Consider the following 13,409-nt stretch of genomic DNA (forward strand, 5'->3'; position numbering starts at 1 on the left):
TTTTATGATTTTAATAACTAATGGTTATTATGCATACATATTCATACAACTTATTAATTTTAATTAATTGGGTTTTATTCCGATTTATTAATCCTCTCAAGTTAGTTTTTTAATATTTAAATATAAAACTGACTATATTATGAAAAAGAATGAATTTTTATGGTTAGTTGAGCATACTTAATTTAGGGTTTTATAATTATTATGGACAGCTCTAGAATTATGTGTCTAACTGCTGGATGCCTTTTGGGCTGTGTATACAGTTTTGAGTTGGCACTATCTATAGCTACATCCATCTTTGATTATTTAATCATTTTAATATTATAATTTTTAATTTAATAATAAAGTACATACTTATACTTTCTTAAACACTTTTAATTTAATTTAACAAACATATACTATATTTAATGATAATATTAAACACTCACAAATATATATAAATATTATGAATGAAATTTCATATTAAAAAATGTCTAAATATTATTAAGAATATCTATTAAATTAGATCGAAAGTTATGATATTAAAATATTTAAATGATTAAATAATGAAAGTTAGATGTTGAATATTTATTTAGGGGTTTTGGGTTTCTATGATAATAAAATATGTTATCAAGTAGTAATTAATAAGGGATTTGGAATCAAATATTATTAGGTTATACACCGGGAAAAAGAGAAAAGAAAAGAGGAAGACTGATATTTCTTTAGCATCTTCAAGATAAAGCAAAAAGAACCATTTTTAATTTAAGTGGAAACTTCTTGGAAATTTTAATTGTTCTTTTTTCTTCTATAGCTCAAAGAATGGTTTTCTTGATATGTCTTAAACTTTTATTTTGATGTAATGAGGAAATATTAGTAATAAATTTAAGAAAAATTTTATTTCTTTTGAATTTAATGGCAAAGGATAATTGATATTCCTTCACTTAGACAATAACATAAAAGCAAAGAATTATAAAATTATTTCCTTTTTTCTGTGTTCTTCTTTTAATAATTTTTTGATTTGCCATTAAATTAATTTTACCCAAAAAAAGAAAAGAAAAGAAGGAAGGCAGCTTTGGAACTATTGGGAAGTCAATGAGTGCACGAAACAAAGTGTTGGCTTTGAAACCTGAAGCTTTAAGCTCTTTGTACCAATTAAAAATCAAGCCAATTTGATCTTTAAAAGTCTTTAATTTGGACTTTTTAACATTTAATTTGTCCCTTCATAAATGGAATAAATGTCTCAATCATTACTCGTATAGAGTTTTTATTTTCAACCTCTTGATTTGCTATCGTTTTCTATTTTTTCTGTTTTTGGTTTATATAATTCAAATTTGAGAAATTAGAGAAACCATTTCTATTTTTTGGTTTTTTGAAAACTGTTCGATCAAATTACTTAATTTTATTCTTAAATTTTACTAATTTAGCCTCTAACATTTTTAATTATTATTTATGACACTTCTCAATTTTTATTTTTTTAATATCTTTACATCTCGATTTACAAAAAAAAAATATATTAAAAATTGAAAAAGTTAAAAAAGTCAAAAAAATTTAGAAAACGTCATAAATTAGAAAAACTATTTTTATAAATTTATTTTAGTTATTGAAACCTGATCAATCAACTATGAATTCAATATAATAATATTTTATATTTTAAAAATTATAGGTTGGATTCTATTATTTTGATTATAAATTATTTATTTGATAATATTTAAACCAAATGTTTTCATTAAAATAATTTTATATATATAAAATTTTGACTAACACTAAATTAAATACACGTAATGCAAAAATTTGATAAAAGAATTAATTGGCTATATATTATATGATATTTGAAGATTTTGTGAATTTATTAATTACTGTATTAATTATACTTATAAAATTAATATTAAAAATATAATTAATATTCTATTTTTGAGAATTTTGAATCCTAACTTAATCAGAAAAGTAATTTATTAGTCCACATTTAATTATATCCAATTTTTTATGACTACAATCATTATTTAATTAAAAATATATATAAATTAATCTATTAACTACATCTTAAATGTATTGATATGATAATTATAAAAATCACACATCAGTATTATATTTATTTATCAAAAAATAAATACATATTAAAATATTTTGTATTTCCACTTTTAGGTATGAATAGTTTGCACAAATTTTTCATACATTGGAGTCAAAACTCAAGATTAAGAGTCAACAAATTGAGTTGTGCCACTAATAATCTATGAAAAACACAGTTAATAAAGTAATATAAAACATAATAGTCCGAAAGATGAGAATATTCCTCAATAAACCAAAGAAAACTAATCAAATTAAATCCACAAAAGTATTGTTTATTATTAATAAAAAAGAATGTGAGTATTGTTTAGAGTGGCAATCTCGAGATTCTTGAAGCATAACAAGGACAGTTCCAGAAAAGTTGAAATTGAATAATAAATAGAAGGACGGTTTCTTAATTCCAGACCAAATAATAATAATAATAGAAAAGCGTTGGTAGGCATTACATTAGATGACTTTGAATTGAAAGTGGCCTTTTTCTTCAATTTGTAACCTCTGTGGTGCGGCTGGTCGGTTATTATGATTAGGGATAATTATGTGTTTAATTTCTAAATTTGTTAAATAATAGTAATAATAATAATAATTAAATTATTAAAATCAATAATTAAGTATGATAATTTGTAAAAAAATTAATAAAATGGTGTTTTTAATATATTACACTTGATATAGATTTTTATGTTAAATGATATGGAAAATAAAAGAGATATGATAATGATGTGTTGTAAAAATAATGAAATGATAAATTTGTTTATCATATATGAACATATTTTTATCAAATCATTAGAGTTTTATAGTGTAATAAAGTATTAAAATTTATAAATTTATGATTAAAAATTAAGATTATTAAATTAAAGATTAAAAATTTAGATTACTGAACTTTTATTAGTCCATAACGCTCTCTACACAATACTTCTGACACAAGTAAGGATTATTTGTACTCTCCCAATTTTTTATTTACAACATTTCTAAATTACCTCTAATCGTAAAATTTTACTCTAATATCATATTATATCATTAATAAATTTATTTAATTTTTGACGTATTTAATAATTTTTACTTTTTCATCCATATTTGTAAGAATTTAAAAAAAAACTTATAAATCACTTGTTAAAAATATTATTTTATTATCTATAACCCCACTTAATTATTAATTTTAAAAATTTAATTACTTAATTATTATTTCTTAACAAGTTAATTATCTCTTAGTGTATATCCACACGTCATATTTATGTATTTACACATCCCAATTTAATTGTATAAATTTACTACTATACATTGATTTTTATCGATTATTTAATTAATATTGTTATTGATAAATAAAAATTGAGACTTCTCTAATTCAAAGGGCCAATTGATTAAGCGGAAGCTAACCTGCCGACCAGTGACCTGGCAATGAGGATACATCCTCATTGCAACATTTTTAAACTTGATAATCAGTCTTGTAGCCAAATATCTATAGCATTTCAAACTTTGATATTCTTTATTTGAAAATTTTTGATATATTCATTATAATAAATAGAAAAATAATATATATATATATATATATATATATGAGTGATTTATATTTTAATATTTAATAATTATTATATATTTTATTATTTAAAATTAATAAATATATATTAATTATTTATCTGTTTGACATATAAATAGAGATGTGTACTATATTTAAATAAAAAAAGATTTTGTAAATTGTACCAATTTTTATTATTATTTATGAATCGTTTGATAAAGTGGCAATTGGAAAGCAAGGATTACTATGTCAAATTTCTTATATTTATCACAAGTTGCTATTCCTTTGATGGAGCTTTTGAATCATTTATATAAGAATTTTCATCAATAAAATTTCAGTATTTAAAATAAAGAAAATACCAAACCTTTGTATCTTTTCCAAGTAGGAGCAAGTTTTATGAGTTTCAATTATATTTATCACCTTCCTCTTTTTTACTGCATCAGCATCATCACATCCCAATCTGCATAATATAACTGTATGATCCATGTCCACAGTGTCAAAATCCATCATCTCATGATTTGCACAAGTGAAAAGGATTCTGTAATCCTATTATTACTGCCCTTATTCAAAAACAAATAAATAAATAAATAAACTTCAAAAACTATAGTGAGATTTATAAAATATCAAGTTAGAGATATATTATAAATTATCATAGCGTTTCTAATATATTTTTTATATATATCAAATTATTTATTTTAAAGAGTCATGTTATAAAATCACACTCAATATATATATTTTTTTATTTTTTAAATATAAAGTAGAGAGTCGATTTGGCTCTCTACATATAGAGAGAGCCAAACTTCACTCTCGACTCTATATTTTATAAATATATTATAAATTTCTATGCATTCGATTTAATTGATATTTATAATTTTTATTTTTCTATTGATAAAAATTAGAAAAAAAAAGAGAACTTAAAATTATTAATTTTTATAAAAATAAAAGAAAGATATGGAATAAAATATAAAAAGTCTATTAAACTTAAATAGAATATTTACCTTTTATATATAGATATTCTTTAAGATGTTTTTTATTATAGAAATTATACTATTTAAAATAAAAAGCACTATCGGAGACACTCTTAGCTGAATTTTAACGGTATATTTAATATTTTTATTTTATAAATGCATAAATCAATTTAAATTTTTTATTTAAAGTCTTGAACTAGTCTAAAATATGAATTAGTACCATGTTTATATATACAATAAAACTTCTCTACAGTGGTACTTTATATAGAAATAACATTTACATAGTGATAAAAAATTACGATTTCAATTTGGACAAATTATAAATAAAAATAAATTATATATTTTTTAGGTCATGTTTTAAGAAGATATTTATTTATATAAAATTTTTTAAAAATATATGTAATATTTTGTGTTATTGTAGTATTATTTTTCATCAATCTTATTTATAATATGATAAGATATTAATGTGTTTTATTTCTTGTCTTTATTAGTTTATTTATAAAAATAAATATTAAATTTAGAAAAAAAGATTTATTACTCAAATTTCCATCAAATTATAATTTTTTAATAGATATAAATTTTATTTAGTTTTAAATGCATAAGTATAAATAAATGTATATGATAATAATAAACTTACAATTTATATTACACATTTTATGTTTTTCTACAAGATTTGGAGTGGTGTAAAACTATATGTAAATTAAATGGATGGCAATTTGTTCACCCGCTTTGCGCATGCGGGAAAAGTAGTGTCACGTGCTGCCCACAAACATTCTTAAGGAAGAAAAAAGAGAATCTGAGAAATTTATAATTATTTGAGGAATGTTTCTTCATGAGAAATAATAATCAATTTGACTGAATAATGAATAACTTTGGAGTGGATTGGATCAGTGAGTGGCTATCTTTGCATAATTTTTAAGAGAAACAAGAATAAATAAATAAGCAAACAACAAAGCTGCATTGCATTACAAGCAACAACAAACCCTACCAATTTATTTAATTTAATTATTTAGTCCCGCACCAGGTTGAAATTAATCTTTTTGCTTCAATCATTGTCTATTTTTTACTACTTTCTTTTTTATAAATTATAATATCTTTTATTTTTTTATTTTTTTTTTTAAAAGAAGCAAATCTAATTAAAATACTTTGGGTGATTCTATGATCTCATCTCCATTTTGAGTGGTGTTGCCTCTTTGTATTATCTGCTGGAATTCGATGAGTTTATATTATTATTATATAATAAAATTATTAATGCAATTCTTAATTCATTCAAAGTTGCTGATTGGAATGTTTTATTTAACTTAGTATGTCTGGATCATCTTATACCATGATATTTGATTTAAAGAGAGAAATTTAAGACTTTTGTGTTTTAGTCTTTTTTTTCCTTGTTTTTTTAATAAATAAATAAAGAAAAATTTGAATTTGAGACTTCATTTAAATTATAATTTATACCTATTGTTAGATTAAATTTATAATTATATATTGTATCAATTGAGATATGCCCATTAATCATCTTATATATATATATATATATATATTATGAGATAAAAAAAAAAAAAAAAAGTAGAAGAAGAAGCAATATTGAAATTGTAGAGGAGCTGTTGGGGTGAAGAATGAGTTTGAAAGGGGTCAAAGACTGGCTTAATTGTTAACTGGTGTAGCTCAGTGTGGTCCTTTCTCTTCTCTCCTTCAATTATCATCACTTTTAACAACAAAATCATTCAATTTCAGGTCTTCTTCAGCAGAAGCTCTCTGCACTGCTTTTTTTTGGGTTGAATTTCTTGGAACATTCTATTTGATTTCTAGTATTCTTGTAATGATAACTAAACAAAATGGGAAGAAAGAAAAAAAAAGAGGGGGTTCAAGAGGTAGACTTCATACTAGGTACAAAAATTTACCGATAGTATATCTAATAATGGGGATTTCTCCAATCACTAATTGCAACTCAAATTTGAGTAGGAAAGCAAGTCGTTGACTGATTAAATTTGGTCTAGTGATGAACCTTTATCTTAAAATTAAGAGATTTTGTGTTCTTTTGTTCCTTGTATACCATTAAAATCTAATATATATATATATATTTACTGCAACCTATTTTATTTTAATCGAACAACATTTTTAATGGAGTAAAAAAGATTAAGTTTAAATAAAGATCAATTTTGAAGATTTAAAACTCTTAATAGGACACAACATAAATATCATTTAAAATCAAAGTTATGAATTGAGTTCTTGCTGTCATTCCAGATTTATTATTGGAATAAAATATTTTGATACCAGAGCATTTCCCATCTTATTTTAGACTGTTTTAGATTATATATATATATATAACACTGCAAAATCATCACCTATAATCTAATTGAATAACATATTAGAAAGCAATAAGCAAACATATATTCACTTTTCATTATTACAAGATTACAATAATGAAAATCTCTTTCTTTAATACGATTGACTAAGATATAAAATAATATATTATGGAATAAAGCCAAGAAAATCAAATTACATAAGTCTTGAGTTGTTATTAGTAAATAATATAAATTAAGTCATAAAACGTTTTTAAATAATTATTGAAAAGAATATATGGTAAACTATAAAGCACAAAATAAGGTGATAGACAAAGATAAAAAGATGATTATATGAGATTTTTAGATTTTTGATTTTGAAATTTTAAATTTTATTATCATTTTTATTGATAGAGAGAAAAAGATTTTATTGAGTCAAGATTAAGTGTTATTGAACTACTTAACTCTATTCAATAGTATAATTTTTTTTATAAAGTTACCTCATTTCGGCCTATCTTATTAATCTCGCTGGAATAGCCGTTTCGGCCCAATCTTGATCGTTCTGATCCGAGATGACTGGGATTTTAGTCGATCCATAATAAAAAATATTTTATTCTGTTTTTCTTAATTGAAATATTCTAGTCAAAAATCTGCAAATACTAATATACTTGAACTCATAATTGAAAAGAAATTCCTAAAAACTTCTTTTTATAGGAAGAAACTATTTTATTCATATCGAAAGAAGTCAATGTTTTGCTATATTTTTTACAATAAATTTTTGGCACGGTTTAAATTAGTTAAATTAATTTTAAATACTATATTTGAAAAGAAAATCTACTACTAAAGTTTAATAACTTATAAACCTTAGTCTTAGTTAAGAACTATCATCTGAGAGCTAACTTGGTCATTGGAGTGATAATTAAATATAACATCAAACATCTCTTTGAATTTTATTTTATTTTCATATTGCACATTCGATTATCTTAATGCATTCATCAATTATGAATCGAAATCATATAATTTCAATTTGCAACCTGGATCAATAAAGTGCTAAAATCTTGCAGAAAACATATTATTTCATTGGTTATTTAATTAATACATTTTTCTTTTCCATGCTTTGGTATTTTAACCTAGAAGAAGTGGCTAAATATTATGATTAGAACATATCTTTGTTGTGGAACCAATGATGAGGAAGTGTGCAGTACAGAGATTGAAGCACCCATTTTTCAAAAGGAAAAGATTTGCCAATCCAATTTGATACCCTTTCATTCTAAGCATGCCAATGAGCTAAACCCATGTGGAAAATATACTTCCACAACATATAACATAACATAAAAAGAAAGGAAGAAAAAAAAGAAGAAAAGCAATGAAATTGACTTTCCAAAAACATTGAAAATTCTCTGCAGTTCTAAATTTGGTCTTATTGTCGGCATTGTCGAATGTTTTTTCTTCTTCTTTTTCATTCTCTCTCACAAAAATAGTAAGTATATTCTTGATGGGTACACAACATTTTGTGTCCATGATGTTCCTTTGTGACACATATGGCTTTGTAATTTAGTTGATTTAATAATTTGGATACAGTAAGCACGTATAATTGTTACTTCCCATTAAAATTGTCTCCCCAATTCTTCAAGATTACATATCTTTGTCACTTAAAGGTTTCTTGATTTGCCAGTCACCTAGTAAAATCCCACTACCAATTTTCAACCACTTTCTTTCAGCATTTTTTGGCATCTAGCTGTTAACTACCATGAATTCACAATGATAAATTGCTCTCTCTCTCTCTCTCTCTCTCTCTCTCTCTCTCTCTCTCTCTCTCTCTCCTTTCTAAGATCTTTGAATATAAAAAATCTCATGGCAAATTTATCTTAAACTTGAGAATGTTTCTAGTTTCCTATTAATAAAACCAAAGTCGACAACTCAAAACAATAATCATATTGTGAAAGGTATTTGCTAATCAAGAGCCCAAGTCCCAGAAAGAGATATTTGTTTACTAAAACACATAAGACCCATTTGAGTATCATCTTTTGTGATCATTTAGAGGGTTAATCAAAGAAAACAAAAAGAACGAGCGATCTCTCTTAGAGGCTCAAATATGAACTGCATGTTTGAAAAAATTTAAAATGAGAACATAAAACAGTTGTCTTTAAATAAACATAATATTTATATGATTATATAAAATATTTTTATCTTTTTAAATCAAAAATTGACTAATTAATATTTTATTTATAAAAATTAAAGAAATTATAAGTTACAGTGTTTGTATCTATTATTTTTTTTAATGTCATTGAAAGTTTATCACTTTTATTGCGAGCAATGAAAGATGATTAATTTTTATTATATAGTCGTAATATTGGACTTCTAATGCATTTAAAAAGAACAATATTATATTTTTTGCTAAAAAAAAACAGTACAATCAATTGTATATGATGAGCAATAACAAAGTCAAATGGGGTATGTTTTTTCTTTTCTTTTATAAACTTTAGGTGATGGGATTAACATCCTTCCACTTTGTCCCCCCTTATATTCCTTTCTTTTAAATTTTAATAAATTAAAATTAAATTAAATTTGAAATTAAATTTTTTGATTAGTTAAGTTGTAGCTTATGGTTGGAGGGTTCCTATCTCCTTTTCCATTGAGCCATTGCTTTTCTCATAGGAAAGGAATATAATGCCAGTGCTTCCTTAACCCCTCTTTTGGGCCCCATTTTTTTGGGTTTAATCATGTGGGCCCATCTTGTCTGGGCCCATCTACACACAAAAGAAAACAAACAAATAAAATAAATAAATTTGTTGCGTAAATCAATAGGATGCCGACGTGGCATTGCTTTGAGGAGTTGGTGTCGTTGAAGTGGAGACTTGGCCCCACTTAAGTCAGCCACTTTGTGAAAAAAACACTGTAATCTTTCTCTCTCTACCTTTGCTTCTGTGGCACATTTATCCTTGTATTGGTGTGTTAATAGTAACGGTTACTTTTTTGTAACATCATTTCATAATTTCTCTCTCTCTTTCTTTGTTGTTTTTACCCTTACAAAAAGGTTTTTATCCCACAAATGGAGATAAAAAGAAAACATTGTCACTCTTTGTTTCTCTTTTTGTGGCTTCAAGGGTGTTGCTCAAGCAAAATTAGTCAAGGGTGTTCACTTGTATTTGAATTAATCCCCATTAATTGCTTTTATTTTATGTGAACCATGAGGATTAGTCTTAATTAAACTCGTGTGCTGTTTAAATAAAATAATCTTCCCATTTTAATACTCCAATTATAATAGATTATTTTCAATTTGTCCAAAAATTGAGAAATTTATTTTTAATATAATTATTTATAATTACTAGAATACTCTCAGTAGACTTTTTAATATATTGATACAATAATACGATAATTTAAATATTAATGGACTTGATAATTTATTTGTAAATTCTAAAATTGAAATAAAATAAAATTTATATTAGAATACATAGACATGTGTATAATAATATGCAATTTTAAAATTAACAGAAATGAAAATTAATTATAAAAATTGACATTTGTATTATCTAATGTCTGACATTTTATATATTTTATCATTAAAGTAATAATTAAAAAATAATATATATGTTTTAACATAATAAAAATAAAAAATAAAATATCAAACTTAGATAGTAAAAACGCCTTCTAATGACATATATCTCCTTCTATTCATGTGCTTATGAAAGTAAATTAAATAATAGTTTCGAATGAATGATGGATATAATTATTTAAAAAACTTAATATATCGGTTTTATTTCAGTTACCAATTGCATATAGAGATTATATATTTTTACTGTATTAATAATTAAATTTGAATAATTATGTTGGGCATAAAGAAAACTTAGTCTCAAATTTTAGCCTATTGTGGATCTAACTAGATTTCGCGAGCTAAATAAATCTATTTTTAGGATTGTTTCTCAATAATTATTTGAATCTACATAAGATATTCTAAAAATAAATCTTAAATACATAAATCAAACTAAATTATATTTTCATAGTATCATTTAAATAAATGGAATGAGTTATGCATAAAGATGGTCCAACATCTTCTCATGTTTAAATTAGAAACTGTATAATTGGATGCATAAATAGTGGTCCTTTTCAGAAAAATATTATTTATATGACAATTCCATTTTTTTTTTAAATAAGAAAATTGGGTAATAATTGCAATGACACTTCTGTGATTTGATTGTTTTTTGGGCTAATTTTTTTTTTCTATAACTACTTGATGTAACCATTCCCTAATCTAAAAAGACTAGTATAATTAGGTATGAATAAATATGGTGCTCTATATGAGGAGGAATTTTACTAGGCTTATTAGGGGTATATACATTATAAGAATGTTTAATGATTTTAAACGACCCACTAAAAATTAAATTATCATATAACTTTACTTTAGGTAATTTGATTAATTGTTGGGTAAGTTTGCATGTGTTTCTTTGTAGCTTAAAGGTTTTGCAAGTAAATCCTTGATTACCAAATCTCTTCAAATATCACCAAAAAGGATTAAAAAAAGAAAAGAAAAGGAAAAGGGAGGTGTGTCGTTTACCTTATTATTTAAATTAAAAAAAGGGGCCGCCCAAGTGGAGGACCCCCAGCCTATATAGGCATTTGAAGGGTTCATCACAAGAAGAATATCTGAATTGCTTAAAACAGATTTGATTTTGCCCTAAAATCCGTTTCAAATTGGTCCACTCAAATGTCCATACATCAAATCTGCTCTCATAACCTTGCAATTGAACCGCCCTTCTTGTCACAAGAAAAATTGCATCATCACCTTCATAGCAACTTGTTCAAATTTTGTGCCCTAAAATGGGTCCATAGTATATAGTAATTGGACCTTCTACCGATCCTAGTAGTTAGATCAGCACGCTTAGTAAAATTTAACGATAAACTCAAACCATACTTTAAAAAAAAGTATTTAAAATGGTTATGGTTAATAGCTCTAATACCATAAAAAAGAACCTCAACTAATTCAATAATTTAAATTAATTGACAGAAATATTTTAAGTGGATATGAGTTTCCTTACCAGTTGTTTCAATGGAGTTTTTAAAGATTTTATAAAGTTTTGAAATCTTTAAATCTTTTTTAGGTTTTTTCAGAAAATATAATTAAGAGTAAGATTTTAAAAACTTTCAAAATTTATCAAATCGGTGAGTTGATGAAATTATAATTTAAAAAAACTATACATTACCTTTTAAAACCTTCATTTATCATTTATTTTTTTAAAATAAAATAAAATTAAAAATACCTCTTAAAATCTACATCTATTTACTTTATAAAACCTTACATTAGCAAAATCTCCCCTGTATAAATAACCAACTTGGATAGAGTCTATTATTTGAACACCTCTAGATGTATTTTCTTTTCAAAATTATTTAGATTGTATTTCAATTTATTCTTTAGCTTGAAAGAAAATAATAATGAAATCTCGTGAATAGCCGAAAATAATTATGTTGTAAATTGAGTATGAGAATAGATATTGCACCAATAGAGACATCTTGAATACATCAAGTAGATGGAAAGAAAGAATCACAAAGAAGATGATCAAATTATATCTTAAAATACATATAAATTGATCTTTGGATGCAACCAAAATGACAGGAGTAGAAGATGAAGTTGGGTTAGCTCAGGGATGCTTTGGATGTTTGTGATACATAGTACCCAACACAATAATGTTGGACAATTTTGTATATAGGTTGATTGATAAAGATTTTTGAAAGAAAACAGAAACAGGACGGTCCAAACACAGCATACTAATTAGATGAAACTATGTACTCAACAGAAACTCTCTCTCTCTCTCTCTCTCTCTCTCTCTCTATATATATATATATATATATATATATAAGAAAAAGCTGTGTCACTCTCCATTGGACAAAGAGGAAGGAGAAGAGTATGAATATTTTTTCAATGGCAATTAATGAATGGAAATGACAATATAACATAACATTAATCTCTGTCATGCGACCTCATTTTCTGGTGCCTCTATTTGTAGAAAAGAGGACTTAGTTTCATCATTAGAACTTGTAAAGTTATATGGGTTTGTTCAAATATTTTTGATATTGGATTGGAAAACACATTGAAATTGAATGCGTTATATATATATATATATATATATATATATATAGAGAGAGAGAGAGAGAGAGAGAGAGGGGATGATGAAGAAGTTAAAGGAAAAGACATCAAATTTTTATTCTCAATGTTGTAATAATTATGTCCCACAGGAAGATGGAACCTACCTACCCAACAATTTAGAGAAGCAAAGCTGTGTTTTGTGCACTTGGGAATGAAATGCTTCTTTTACCATTTGATAAGAAAAATGAAAAGTTTGATGCCCAATTGGGTCTAATTTGGCCAACAAAGCTGAGATATGCATGCAATTCTCTTCTGATTTATATAATAACAAAAAGAATCACAATCTTATACCAACAATTGGGTTCTCAATATTTGAGATCACCACATTCTAAGTTGTCAAATAAATTAAGAGGAAAAGTAGAGGAGGTGACATGATTAGTATCTTCTCACTTGAGATTATTATAGAGCTCCTGAATTTTGCGCTACCATGCATTAATATTGGTATAAGTATTATCAAATTATGTGTGTTT

The sequence above is a fragment of the Ricinus communis genome, chromosome 8, assembly GCF_019578655.1.
Source record: "Ricinus communis isolate WT05 ecotype wild-type chromosome 8, ASM1957865v1, whole genome shotgun sequence".
In the NCBI taxonomy this organism is placed as follows: domain Eukaryota; kingdom Viridiplantae; phylum Streptophyta; class Magnoliopsida; order Malpighiales; family Euphorbiaceae; genus Ricinus; species Ricinus communis.